At 37.0% G+C, this 14,499-nt stretch overlaps 2 protein-coding genes across 5 annotated transcripts in view; both read right to left on the bottom strand.

Annotated features, from left to right (window-relative positions):
• The window catches only part of LOC125667650 (uncharacterized), a 161,218-nt gene that overhangs the window by 14,729 nt on the left and 131,990 nt on the right, over positions 1–14,499 (bottom strand). For 2 of the 4 annotated variants that reach the window (XM_056147883.1, XM_056147884.1), the window contains exons 2-5: positions 9,142–10,094; positions 8,728–8,785; positions 7,866–7,915; positions 3,007–3,067 (exon numbers count right to left, since the gene is read on the bottom strand). The gene's annotated coding sequence lies outside the window, so the exon portion shown is untranslated. The remainder of the gene's footprint in view (positions 1–3,006; positions 3,068–7,865; positions 7,916–8,727; positions 8,786–9,141; positions 10,095–14,499) is intronic. The other 2 variants (XM_056147886.1, XM_056147885.1) reach the window with 2 other exon arrangements.
• Positions 1–14,499, bottom strand: part of LOC125682758 (uncharacterized) — a 222,865-nt gene that overhangs the window by 123,242 nt on the left and 85,124 nt on the right. The gene's annotated exons all lie outside the window — the stretch shown is intronic.

Here is a 14,499-nt window from a genome sequence, read left to right as displayed (position 1 = left end):
CATCCTACCCCCGGAGCCCAAGATTTGAAGAAACTTGAATCTGCACTATGTCAGAAAGTTTTCATGTAAAAATCAGCTTTTCTAACTCAGTGGTTCTTGAGAAGAAGATTTTTAAAGTTTTTCCCTATATATTTGTGTGTAAAACTTTGATCCCCCCTTGGGGCCCCATCTTATCCCCGGGGGCCATGATTTGAACAAACTTGAATCTGCACTATGTCAGAAAGTTTTCATGTAAAAATCAGCTTTTCTGGCTTAGTGGTTCTTGAGAAGATTTTTAAAGATTTTTCCTGTATATTTGTATGTAAAACTTTGATCCCCTATTGTGGCCCCATCCAACCCCAGGGGCCCATGAGTTGAACAAACTTGAATATGCATTATGTCAGGAAGCTTTCATGTAAATCTCAGCTTTTCTGGCTCAGTGGTTCTTGAGAAGAAGATTTTTAAAGTTTTTCCCTATATATTTGTGTGTATAACTTTGATCCCCCCTTGGGGCCCCATCTTATCCCCGGGGGCCATGATTTGAACAAACTTGAATCTGCACTATGTCAGGAAGTTTTCATGTAAAAATCAGCTTTTCTGACTCAGTGGTTCTTGAGAAGAAGATTTTTAAAGTTTTTCCCTATATATTTGTGTGTAAAACTTTGATCCCCCCCTTGGGGCCGCATCTTATCCCAGGGGGCCATGATTTGAACAAACTTGAATCTGCACTATGTCAAAGTTTTCATGTAAAATCAGCTTTTCTGGCTTAGTGGTTCTTGAGAAGATTTTTCCTTATATTTGTATGTAAAACTTTGATCCCCTATTGTGGCCCCATCCAACCCCAGGGGCCCATGAGTTGAACAAACTTGAATCTGCATTATGTCAGGAAGCTTTCATGTAAATCTCAGCTTTTCTGGCTTAGTGGTTCTTGAGAAGAAGATTTTTAAAGTTTTTCCCTATATATTTGTGTGCAAAACTTTGATCCCCCCTTGGGGCCCCATCCTATCCCCGGAGCCCAAGATTTGAACAAACTTGAATCTGCACTCTATGTCAGGAAGTTTTCATGTAAAAATCAGCTTTTCTGACTCAGTGGTTCTTGAGAAGACGATTCTTAAAGTTTTTCCCTATATATTTGTGTGTAAAACTTTGATCCCCCGTTGGGGCCCCATCTTATCCCAGGGGCCCATGATTTGAACAAACTTGAATCTGCACTATGTCAAAGTTTTCATGTAAAATCAGCTTTTCTGGCTTAGTGGTTCTTGAGAAGATTTTTCCTTATATTTGTATGTAAAACTTTGATCCCCTATTGTGGCCCCATCCAACCCCAGGGGCCCATGAGTTGAACAAACTTGAATCTGTATTATGTCAGGAAGCTTTCATGTAAATCTCAGCTTTTCTGGCTTAGTGGTTCTTGAGAAGAAGATTTTTAAAGTTTTTCCCTATATATTTGTGTGCAAAACTTTGATCCCCCCTTGGGGCCCCATCCTATCCCCGGGGGCCATGATTTGAACAAACTTGAATCTGCACTATGTCAGAAAGTTTTCATGTAAAAATCAGCTTTTCTGACTCAGTGGTTCTTGGGAAGAAGATTTTTCCTATATATTTGTATGTAAAACTTTGATCCCCTATTGTGGCCCCATCCAACCCCCGGGGCCCATGAGTTGAACAAACTTGAATCTGCATTATGTCAGGAAGCTTTCATGTAAATCTCAGCTTTTCTAGCTTAGTGGTTCTTGAGAAGAAGATTTTTAAATGACCCCACCCTATTTTTACATTTTTGTGATTATCTCCCCTTTGAAAGGGACATGGCCCTTCATTTGAAAGTCCTTCACCCAAGGATGCTTTTGGCCAAGTTAAGTTGAAATTGGCCCAGTGGTTCTGGAGAAGAAGTCAAAAATGTGAAAAGTTTACAGACAGACAGACGGACGCCGGACAAAATGTGATCAGAATAGCTCACTTGAACCTTCGGTTCAGGTGAGCTAAAAACCAATGACAGACAGCTCTAAAACTTTCGAAATGTGAAATAGGCGAAAATCGGAAGATATATAGTGAAATCGCAAGACGTATTTTCGGTCCTAAAATCGTAAGCCTTATACCAAATCGTGAGGGTTGGCAGCTCTGTATCTAACAGCATGTAAAACTTTGATGCCCTATTTTGGCCTCACCCTACCCCTGGAGCCTATGAATTGCACAAACTTGGACCTACTCCATGTAAAGAAGCTGTCATGTAAATTTCCACTTTTCTGGCCCTAGGGATTTTGAAAAGCTTTTTAAAGAGTGTCCCTTTTTCACTCGTACATAAAACACTTTGATCCCCTATCGTGCCCCCCCCCCCTCCCCTCCCCCCCCCCCCCCCCCCCTCAAAATTGAATCTACCATGTCTGAAAGCTTTCATATAAATTTGAATTTTGTCCCATTAATCCTTAAGAAATAAGGAAAAGATAAGAAGATTTTTAAAGATTTTCCCCAAATATTCCCATGTAAAACTTTGACCCTATAGTGGCTCCAACCTATACCCGGGTGCGGTGGAGTGGTAGGGGGGGGGGGGGGGGGGCATGATTTTAACAAACTTAAATCTACATGATGTCAGAAAGCAGCAATATCAATTTGAACTTTCCAGGCTCAGTGGATCTTGAGAAGGAAATTTTTAAATAACACCACCCTATTTTGCATTTTTAAGGTTATACATGGCCCTTCATTTGAATAAACTTAAATCCCCTTCATCCATGAATGATTTGTACCAAGTTTTATTGAAATTGGTCCAGTGGTTCTGGAAAAGATGAAAATGAGAAACGTTTACGGACAGACTGACCGACAATAAGTGATCAGAATAGCTCAGGTGAGCTAAAAACAAGTTCACTTACTCAATTATTTCTCAAAGTGAAAATGATGTAATCTACTACATAATCCGTTATTTCAAGGTAACAATGAGTTGCAGACAGACAGACAGACCAAAAACGGTTTCATTGACATCAAAATACACAGACACAATTCTGTGTAGATGTATGTGTATATAGGAACCATTACCTTTTTAACATCACCTTTCTTTCCTCAGTAATGCAGGACCTCATGGGAGTCCAGTGTGAACCTAAAAACATCAAGGGGTAACATTTATTTGAATATCACCATGGTGATCAATTCACTTTGATCTGAAACATTTTCTCAGAAAACAAAACCTTGACCAACCCCACTACTAATCATGTACTCCATTGAAATTCAAACTTCAACTTAACAAGAGGCCCATGAGCATTAACAGTAACCTGAGTATCATACATGTATATAGGAAAGTGTCTGTTGATGAGTGATTCTTTTAAACACGAAGAACCGAATGAGCTTCAGATTTTGTAATCAATTATTGCATATATCTGTATGCAATTTTTGTCACAAGTATGATTTTTTATTCTCTTCTTATTACAAAGTTGTCCACTAGATACAAAGTGGGAGGGACGGACAGAAGATAGATGTGTAGACAGACAGACACGGTGATTCTTACATCTAAACCTAATCTACAGGGGCTATTCTCTGAACTTAATTTGTTTGCTATATCACTGTTCGTTATCTTCACCTTTCATTTATGGAAGAAGTGAGAGTTGACATAAAATAACGTAAACAAGTTAACTAAAAATAAAAATTTGATTCGGTATCATTAAAAATAACCTGTTTGAGTTATCAACAGTACCACACGGTATTTGATAAAGAGCAGGGGCAAAGAGAGGTAACTCATTGTGACAAGAAGATAACTCGCATGCGTTATTTTCTTCTAATAACGTGTTTGCATTATGGCCATGACTGTTTGTCAAATACTCTTGAGAAGTAAGAGTTACTGGATTTTCAGATATGAACTTAAAAATGAAGGCTCCTTGTCAAAACAGACGTCGACATGTTAAATAAACCCACTGCCACAGTCCTGAGCACTAAGTATAGGTCTATTTGTATGTAAAACTTTGATCCCCTATTGTGGCTCCATCCTACAACAGGGGGCCATGATTTGAACAAACTTAACTCTGCTCTATGTTAGGAAGCTGTTCATGTGAATATCAGCTTTTCTGGCTCAGTGGTTCTTGAGAAGAAGATTCTTAAAGAATGTCCCTATATATTTGTATGTAAAACTTTGATCCACCCTTGTAGCCCCATCCAACCCCCAGGGGCCATGATTTGAACAAACTTGAATCTGCACTATGTCAGAAAGCTTTCATGTAAATATCAGCTTTACTGGCTTAGTGGTTCTTGAGAAGATGATTTTTAAAGATTTTTCCTATATATTTGTGTATAAAACTTTGATCCCCTATTCTGGCCCCATCCGACCCCGGGGGGCCAGGATTTTAACAATTTAGAATCTACACTATATCAGGAAGCTCTCATATAAATCTAAGCTTTTCTGGCTTAGTGGTTCTTGAGAAGAAGATTTTTAAAGATTTTTCCTATATATTTGTATGTAAATCTTTGATCCCCTATTGTGGCCCATCCAACCCCCGGGGGCCAGGATTTTAACAATTTAGAATCTGCACTATATCAGGAAGCTTTCATATAAATCTCAGCTTTTCTGGCACAGTGGTTCTTGAGAAGAAGATTTTTAAAGATTTTTCCTACATATTTGTATGTAAAACTTTGATCCCCGATTGTGGCCCCATCCGACCCCCGGGGGCCATGATTTTAACAATTTAGAATCTACACTACCTAATAAAGCTTATCTATAAATTTCATCTTTTCTAGCCCAGTGGTTCTTGAGAAGAAGATTTTTTAATGACCCTACCCTATTTTTACGTTTTCCTGATTATCTCCTCTTGGAAGGTGGCTTGGCCCTTTATTTTAACAATTTAGAATTCCCTTTACCTAAGGATGCTTTGTGCCATCTTTGGTTGAAATTCGCCCAGTGATTTTTGAGAAGAAGTTAAAAATGTTCAAAGTTTACAGACGGACAGACAGACAGAGTGATTCCTATATACCCTCCAGAACTTCGTTCGGGGGGTATAATAACCTTCACTGCCACAGTCCTGAGCACTAAGTATAGGTCTAGACACGTTAAATAACCCTCATTGCCACAGTCCTGAGCACTAAGTATAGGTCTAGACATGTTAAATAACCCTCACTGCCACAGTCCTGAGCACTAAGTATAGGTCTAGACATGTTAAATAACTCTCACTGCCACAGTCCTGAGAACTAAGTATAGGTCTAGACATGTTAAATAACCCTCACTGCCATAGTCCTGAGAACTAAGTATAGGTCTAGACATGTTAAATAACCCTCACTGCCACAGTCCTGAGAACTAAGGCCACTGATAAAATGTGTTGTGTTTCCGCTAACCCGACCGACCCTAAATTATAGCCCCGACCCTAGAATTTTTTTTCGATATTTAAAAAAAAAAATCGTCATTTTCCCGGAAAAAATATATTCCCGGTTCTTGGTTTTCGGTTTAGTTAGACATTGAGATGAAGTCATTCAAACGCTTTAATGATATACAAAATTGCATGGTATTGTGTCAAGCGTTTAAACAACATTGATAATGTTTCTAACTAACAGCAAGGATGTTGGTTGACCCAGTGGCTAGTACCTCCATGCGTGCTCACGCAACGATGATTTAACAATTGAAGTTAACAGACGGTCGAGAGACTCTGTCAAGTGTCATGTTTTCATAGAAGACTTTCTTTTGTTAAAATTGCCAACTCCTATGTTGTTTTTAGACGGTGGCTATTTATAGCCATGCACTGTCTTATGCTATCATTTCAACGGGCATTAGACGGGGACCCTAGTTTTATATGGAGGTCATGATGCAGATTGACAGACATGAATGTCCAGTCTGTCAAATTTGTATGCACATCCTTGGTTTCTGCTGCAGTTCTAACTGAAAACACTATGAAAAAGGCCGCAAATAAAGTAGTGAGCGCATCCGAGAGCCGGAGAGGAAACAAAGATGTGCAGATTGTTTTTAAAATAAAAATTTATGTCCGGTAAAAAGTTTTAGCTGGAAGAGAGTTGGATCCCATTAGGATAAGTGGGATCTGCCCAGACTGTCTTCCTACCCTTGTTCCATTTAGATTGTGAAAATACATTCAGAAATGTATTAATAAACTTAAAATATGTTAATGATGTTGATATTTTGGTGATGATTTAATATATTTTTTCAAAACCATCACATTATTTTCCTGTCAAACATATCCAATAGAAGTATTCCTATGACAACCAATCTAAATGTAGAAACAATATATCTGGTACTTGTAGAGCATAGTGGCATAGAGGAGTTAACTTTTGTGTTTTATGCTAGATATGTTTCATTGAAAAATATAGTTTCTTATAAAACATCTGGAAATAATCCTCAGCCAATAATGGGTGAAATGTTATGATTGAAAGTTTATTTGCAATTCAATTTAAGCAAAATTTTATTTTGAAAGTATAAAATTCAATAGAACATTTAACTTGTGCAGTAATTGGGGCTATACGGACCGTGGATATCGGCCTGGATAGCTCAGTGGTTAGAGCACCTGACTAGAAATGCAGGGGTCCAGCCAAAGGTTTTCTCCTTCCCATACTACATTTGGTGCCGTTGACCACCCCTAATGGTGCAGGTTGGCCTGTCAGGGGTGAAAGAACCTGGGTTGATATATTGAAAGACAATTATAAAATTATAATTGATCTTGAGGAAGGAGGAATGTAGTAATCGGGGCTATACGGACTGGATATCGGCCTGGATAGCTCAGTGGTTAGAGCACCTGCCTAGTAATGCAGGGGTCCCGGGTTCGATTCCCGGTCCAGCCAAAGATTTTCTCCTCCTTCCTATACTACACTTGTTAGAGTTTACAATGTTTTTTGCATACTCTGAAAAAATAAAATTTAAAAAAAAAATAAAATTTATTTCCTACCTACCTACCCTATTTTTTTCTGGAACGTTAGCGGAAACTCAACAATTTTTATCGTTGGCCTAAGTATAGGTCTAGACATGTTAAATAACTCTCACTGCCACAGTCCTGAGCACTAAGTATAGGTCTAGACATGTTAAAGAACCCTCACTGCCACAGTCTTGAGAACTAAGTATAGGTCTAAATTTGTGGTCCTTCATTTACAGCTGATGATGACTTAGTATGAATGAGAATTTCTTGAAGCGATCTAAAGCAAACAAACAAAACAAAATAGTATAATTATCTGACAAGTTTGATCCTTTAAATGAAATAATGCACAACAGGGGTGCAGGGGTCCTGAAATTTACAAGGTCTGCCCCCCTTGTCCCAAGAATGGTTCATACAAAATTTGAAATTTTTGAGAGATGACACACGAGGATAGACGGAGAACAATAGCAATAGGTCACCCGAGTGACTCAGGTGACCTAAAATAGCCAATATTATCAAGTTGTGAATAGACATCGATATCCCCCTTTAAACACTCCATGTCATTCATATCCAGAGTTAAGGCCAATTCAACTTAATTGATAGATTATCATCCCCGCCCACCCCTCTAAAATTGGCCTGCCCCGATTTTTTTAATTTTGCAAAACTTGCGATTTCCTGAAAATTTTCATGTGCAACTCAGGTATTTACACTTCTTCTTTACATTTTCGGTATAGCAATGTGAAAAGCAACATGAAGAATATGGTTTCTTGCATTCTTACAGGCGTAAATCTTGAAGAAGTTTGGTGTCTTATTGTGTTTTGAATTAAGCTTAACCTGGAATTCGTCTGTGAAATAAGCATAGATTGATATCCATCTGGCATTAAATGAAGCACTTCTGTTGACAAAAACTCGTTTGTCATTAATATTTTTCTCAGAAAATAAAAATTAAATCCTCCCACCCACCCCATACTTTTTGGTGACCCTGGATGATAATCTACTAATTAAGTTGAATTGGCCTAAAAATACAGGTAAATTATCCATGTAATAAAGAAACTCTTATAATACCACTCTGCTTTTATCTTCCTTTTCTCTTTCACACAGCTGTCCTGAGGATTCTGTTAAAAGTAATCTAAGTTGTTAATAATTCTATGATTCTATTATAGATTGTACAATTATAACTTAAGAAAAATTTGAATTATTGTGAGTATACATACAATGTTTAAGTCAATGTGGAGCGCTATACAATGAAATTTCCCAATGCCAAGGGACATGACTCTACCAAAATATTTTTACTTGGCCAAAATACAAACTTGACCTGTGTAATTTGATATATTGATATCCTGACCATTAATTCAAAATGTCCACATACAACTGAGACAACCAAAGGCTGAAGAGTCTAACAAGAGAGGTAGTGACTGTTTGTTCACCAAACATCCACAATTTGAGGTAAATTGGGTAAGACCTTAAAACGGAGGTCATGGTAGGCGTTAGCACAATAAAGAACCCTCACTACTATGACCTTAAATTGATGAAGTTTCAATAAGAGAAAACCATTCTTGAATGAGACAGAAAATAATGTATGATCTTCAATATCTTATCTTATTTTCATTATTTCCAACTTACCTAACCTCTTTAAGAAGATAGGAAGTATTGAACAAATTTCCATTAACAGCCCCCCCCCCCAACATGTGGCAAGATTGGAAAAGATCACATAGAATTTCTGATATTGGCCTTGTGATAAGTAAAGAATTGAATTAGAAGTTGTGAATAGTTTACAGAAGACAGGTATGACAAACTTTAATCAAGAAAACTCGGATGTAAGCTCAGACCTAAGTACACTGATATCATGAAAACTCAGCTGTGAGTTTAAACATGTTAAACCTGTTCTGAGTTCATAATATTTTGATATCAATGTTACAACTGTTACCAGTGCCTGTTTTCTGTTCTTCTGTCTTTGTGATGCTGATATATCTAGCTATTATCACCTAAGGAAACAAAAAATACACCGTTCATCATATACTAGCATGTGATACAGTTACTGTATTGAAACGTATTCAACAGAAAGTTACAATGCAAGAGCAGTCTTTGAAAAGTCCCAGGAGTCTGATGCCCGGGGCTTGGTAAATTTAGGAGCAGAAATGTGAAACTTGCATATTTACAAGTCCAGACAGAAATTTATTTTCATTAAACTTTTTTCTGTGATGTTCCTATTTTTGTCTGATACAATCAATTCAAACGAACGAAGGATACACCTGCCTGAAGGACATGTATTAAAACAATGTAAAGACTGCAATGGTTGACTGGGAAGAAAACAAGAGGCCTGTGAGCCACAATCACTCACCCGAGTTACCTTGGCTCTGCTCTTGTTCAGCTGTTCTTTGTTTTTCTTGCCCCAAAGTTTACAACATAACTGAAATACAAGGTTAAAAGGTCAACAATCATGGTATGAAATGTACGGTCTTGTCATCATGACTAATCATGGATTTACTGTTGTTGAGAATAATATTTTCCTATATATATTATCATCCAAAACTTTGATCCCTATTGTGAACACACACTATCCACAGGGTTCTGGATTTGGGGGTACTGATTTCATCAAATTTGAATCTACACTACCTGGGTATCCTTGCATATATCAACATGACAGTACTACTCAGAGCTCTGTTGTTCTTGACAAGAACGTTTTCAAAGATGTTATGTATATACTCATGTAAAACTCCTATCCCCTAAAATATTCCACCCTGCCCTTGGAGGCCGTGATTTGAACAAACTTGATGGTACCCATGTCAGGAAGCCTTTATGTAAGTTTCAACTTTTCTGGCCCAACGCTTCTTTAGAAAAATTTCAAAGGACTCCACCCTCTTTTTCCATTTTCTTGATTATCTCAATTTTGAAGGGATCATGACTTTTCCTTTTAACAACTTGATTCTCCTAAGGGCCTTCTTCCAAGGATCATTTGTACCAAGTTTAATTGACATTGTCACAGCGGTTCTGGAGAAATCGAATAAGTGAAAACTGTGCATACGGACAAACAGACAGACAGTGCACAAAAAGTGATCAGAATATTTCACTTGAGTTTCCAGCTCAGGTGAGCTAAAAATGTGAAACACTTACAGATACACAGTTTGCTGATGACAAATCATAAAAACTCACTTGAGTTATAAGTTCTGGTGACCTCTAAATTGTTCTAAAATCATGATGTCTAAGAATTAATGATACAGCTGTTTATACTACCACATGTCAATCCTTTCTTCTCCCTTTATGACGCCCTGCACTACATCTAAGTATTATCACCTGTAGAAAAAAACAAGAAATGATATGATCCAACATTCACTGTCAAGGAATATGTATTATATTGAACTTTTCACCGAAATTTTCAATCAATGCAGCTGGTAAAAACGAAAACCAAGATGGTGACGTGGTATACCTTGTCAATATTATGTTTACAGGAAGACATTTTTATTTATTATAGATATTTAAAACGTGGAGTTCCTGTGGAGTTACCAGACTTGAATATACCGGTATATCGCCTCGTGTACAGCGGTACATACTGCTACCAGAAAAATACCGGTACACCGGTAATACCACGCACCTCTAGTGTGGACTACTAAAATTTCATGTGGGCTAAAATGATTTCTTATTCAGGTGCCCACTTGGCCCCTAAGATATTCAGTCGAAGTTGGAACCCTGGGAATAGGTATCACAACATGGTAGTTGTCAAAGTGTTTTAAGTAATAGACATCACGAAAAATGATAATTGTCAAAGTGTCAATAGTAATATCCAAACACGCAAAGTAAAGATTAATGCATAATATCTATTATTTCAACTATGTATAGAGAACAGAATCTTTTTAAACACCCTGCAAATATTACTTAAGTTTTGTTATGAATCTTGGTATCATCATGATTAAATGTGAAACATTTTTGATAAAAAAAATATTGTCCTCTTTATCAGTAATATCCATCACCTTTTTAAACGAACAATAGAAACCATTTGACCATTTCTTTACTCTAGAATTTTTAGTTTATTGTTTGAGGAAGAAATTTGTTTTGTGAAAACATAATTATGACTGTTAAAAACTCACCAATTAAACAAAAATGGAATATATTGTATGTCAATGCAATAGGCATCACTTTTTGGGCACTTGATTTAAAATGTGAATAATTAAAAAAAATATGCTTTCAACTATCTTTTCCTTTTTATTCTCTGAAAAGTTAGACTTTCTTGAAGTTTTACAATAACAAGAGGCCCATGGGCCACATCGCTCACCTGTGTCACCTTGGCCCATATCTGAAGACTTTCCATATAAATTTGCATGTAAAACCTTAGTCCCTATTATGGCCCAAATTACCCTTTGCAAACTTGAATCTACACTATGTCAGAAAGCCTTCATGTAAATGTCAACTTCTTTGGCCTAATGGTTCTTGAGAAGAAGATTTTTAAAGTTTTTTCCTATATTTGTATGTAAAACTTTGACCCCCCCCCCCCCTTGTGGCCCCATCCTACGCCCCGGGGGCCATGATTTGAACAAACTTGAATCTGCACTATGTCAGAAAGTTTTCATGTAAAAATCAGCTTTTCTGGCTCAGTGGTTCTTGAGAAGATTTTTAAAGATTTTTCCTATATATTTGTGTGCAAAAGTTTGATCCCTCCTTGTGGCCCCATCCTACAAACAGGGGCCATGATTTGAACAAACTTGAATCTGCAATATGTCAGGAAGCTTTCAGGTAAATTTCAGCTTTCAGGTAAATTTCAGCTCTTTTGGCCCAGTGGCTCTTGAGAAGAAGATTTTTAAAAGATGCCAACAAATTTTCACTAATTCTTGATTATCCCCCCTTGGAAGAGAGTGTGGCCCTTCATTTGAACAAACTTGAATCCCCTACACCCAAGGATGCTTTTTGGCGAGTTTGGTTGAAATTTAACCTGGTGGTTCATGAGAAGATGAAAATGTGAAAAGTTTACAGACAGATGGACGCCGGACAAAATGTGATCAGAAAAGCTCACTTGAGCCTTTGGCTCAGGTGAGCTAAAAATGAAGTAATTCCATGACCATTTAAAATTCCAAATAAAGTTTCCTATCTGAGGCCATCATTAAAAATATTTTTGTTTGATGTACTCCGACCCACATTTTTCAAGGTGGGTAGGTAGGTATGTTAATTTTTTCCCCTTTTTTTTGCAGTATCGAAAAAATTGATTATTGTCATAAAAACGCAGACTTAGAAATTTATTGATGTTTTCATTAAACATTGGACAAGACAGATTTAATAATTATTGCTATAAAACATTCATCAAAAAAGTTTCTTAGAGAATATAAACCTTTAAAATGAAACAATGTCTATTTCCCTGGAAACCAAATTAAAAAAAAAATTAAAAGTACTGAAAAAAATGATTGGGTGCCACTACGGATTGGTCGGAGTACATCAAACAAATCAATTTTTATTTTTGGCCTAAGAACGACCCATATACATTAGGGGTGAATCAATATATCGATATATCGAAATGTACCGGTATACGCCTGTCCAGCGATATACCAGGGTTCGAAATTAACTTTTTCAAGCACTAGTCCGTACGGACTAGTCACTGTTGATGTTCACTAGTCCGCAAAGCATTTCACTAGTCCGTCCAGTATATCATAAAATGATCTTCATTTTAATCAAACCAAACACATCACAGTTGCAAACAATTCAATTTCTGACACCTACAGAAGAAAAAGAGACCACCATATTTTATTTCGCATTCAAAATCTTCAGAAGCATACAATATTAACCTCCGAGTTAATCCTTTTATAAACGTCCATAAGTGCGTTCGAGATCGACGTTCCTGTTCTTTTGGTGCTCAGATTTTAGAGTCACAGGAGTTCGAAATTTGATCAATAAAGTCAATAAAATTCACTCGATTGACCAAGTCATGAGCTATAGTGTTAAGAACTACTGTGTTAGAGTCGCGAATGACGAGAACATGTGCGCACAAACGTGCATGTTCTCTGACCACACTACTTGCAATTCTTACACCTAGAACACGTTCTCGTGATGTGTACTCGGCGTTCGGAATCGGCAGGAACTTGACAATTTGTGCACGTTCGAAGAACGGCGGTCTCGAACGCACTCCATGTGTTTGGAAGATCAGGATGTCATAGTCATGCAAACACTTGACCATGCAGGTAATCAACCATAAGTTCAAACATCTAAGAGACTCAGACAAATCTTCCTAAAAATCTTTACCACATTGAAGATTGATTTCCGGATTTTCACTAGTCCCGTACGGACTAGTGCTATAGAGAGTTCACTAGTCCGACACGTTTTTTACTAGTCTCGGACTTACGGACATGAGTTAATTTCGAACCCTGTATTAATTGATAAGAGATACGTGTTTGTTGTTTTTATGATTTTGCGACATTTAATGCTAAACATCATCAACTAATGGCAAAAACTGCTTTCCATACTTTTTTGTTTGTTGTTAGTGAGGGCTTACATATTGATATGATATTTTTGTTTTGGAGAGAAGTTAGACTCTAATATTTTATATTTTTCAAATTGTAGTTCTTTGATTATATGATAACTTGGTTTTAGATGTTTTGGAACCGATGTCTGTAAGACTCAGACATGATATGGATAGTATATATAGAATATCGTATAACGTTGAGCTTTTATACAAAGTCCATTTCTTTCGTATGAAAATGTAACTAGTGGTAAAAAATTAGCACATACTTGAAACAAACTAGCATTTTAGAGGATAAAATTGACTTAGCAGCATATATGCAGTACTACAAAGAGCGTCTACATAACTTCAATTATTTCCCTTGTCAACTCTTCTGTGTCTATGGAACCATGCCATACCAAAGTTTATGCTATGAAAATGTGCTAATTTAAATTAGCAAATCGACGACTTTCCCCTCTCTCGATTTTTCTCGATTTCTGTTGCAATTAGTTTGAGGTAAAACAGTAGAATGACTGGACTATTAATTCAAATGACAAATATTAAGTTTGCATGAACTAAAACGTATTTAATTGTCTCCAAAAAAAAAGAGCTTTAGTTTCGTCAATCAATTTAATGCTTTCATTTTCAAACACATCTTCTGTTTCTTTAAATTCTACCTGGCACGGAATCTCTAGTCTATTTGAAATCTCAACCGTTTTATTATTATCTTTATTTCCCTGATTTGTTTCTTCCTAACCTTTTACTTTTTTTTTCTTGGGACATCTTTTCTTGAGGACGAGAAGTCGTATTTCAATATAGGGACATTCCCGCACATGTCATCACTGAAAAAATGGCTGTTTACGACGTAATTTATTAATTTGATAAACACCTTTTTATATTTGATTCAAATAAACTGAGTTGTTTTTTTTTCAAATGAAAATAAATTCATCTAAAACATAACTTTACACACATTAACATCAAGTAGATCAGAGCTGTGGAAAACTGCCGGTCATGCCGACAAGACCGGCTTAATTTGGCCGTGACTGACATAAGTTGGTTAAATGTCGGACCGCATGACCGATGTTGTTTGCATGGCCCGCATTAAGAAAAACACAAAATGCCACCGCATAAACAGTCTTTATCCAGAGTTGTCGTTTCTTATGCATCGGTAATCCTCTGATGACTTCACTAGTCACTACGCAATGCTTTAGGCCTATACAATATGTGAGGTGGAAGCCACTCGAAGATCTCCAAATGATACTTTTGTCTGGTTCCCTGGCT

Source organism: Ostrea edulis, chromosome 8 (assembly GCF_947568905.1).
Source record: "Ostrea edulis chromosome 8, xbOstEdul1.1, whole genome shotgun sequence".
Lineage (NCBI taxonomy): Eukaryota > Metazoa > Mollusca > Bivalvia > Ostreida > Ostreidae > Ostrea > Ostrea edulis.
The sequence above is the reverse complement of the archived record's forward strand: the minus strand, read 5'-3'. Positions and strand labels throughout refer to the sequence as shown.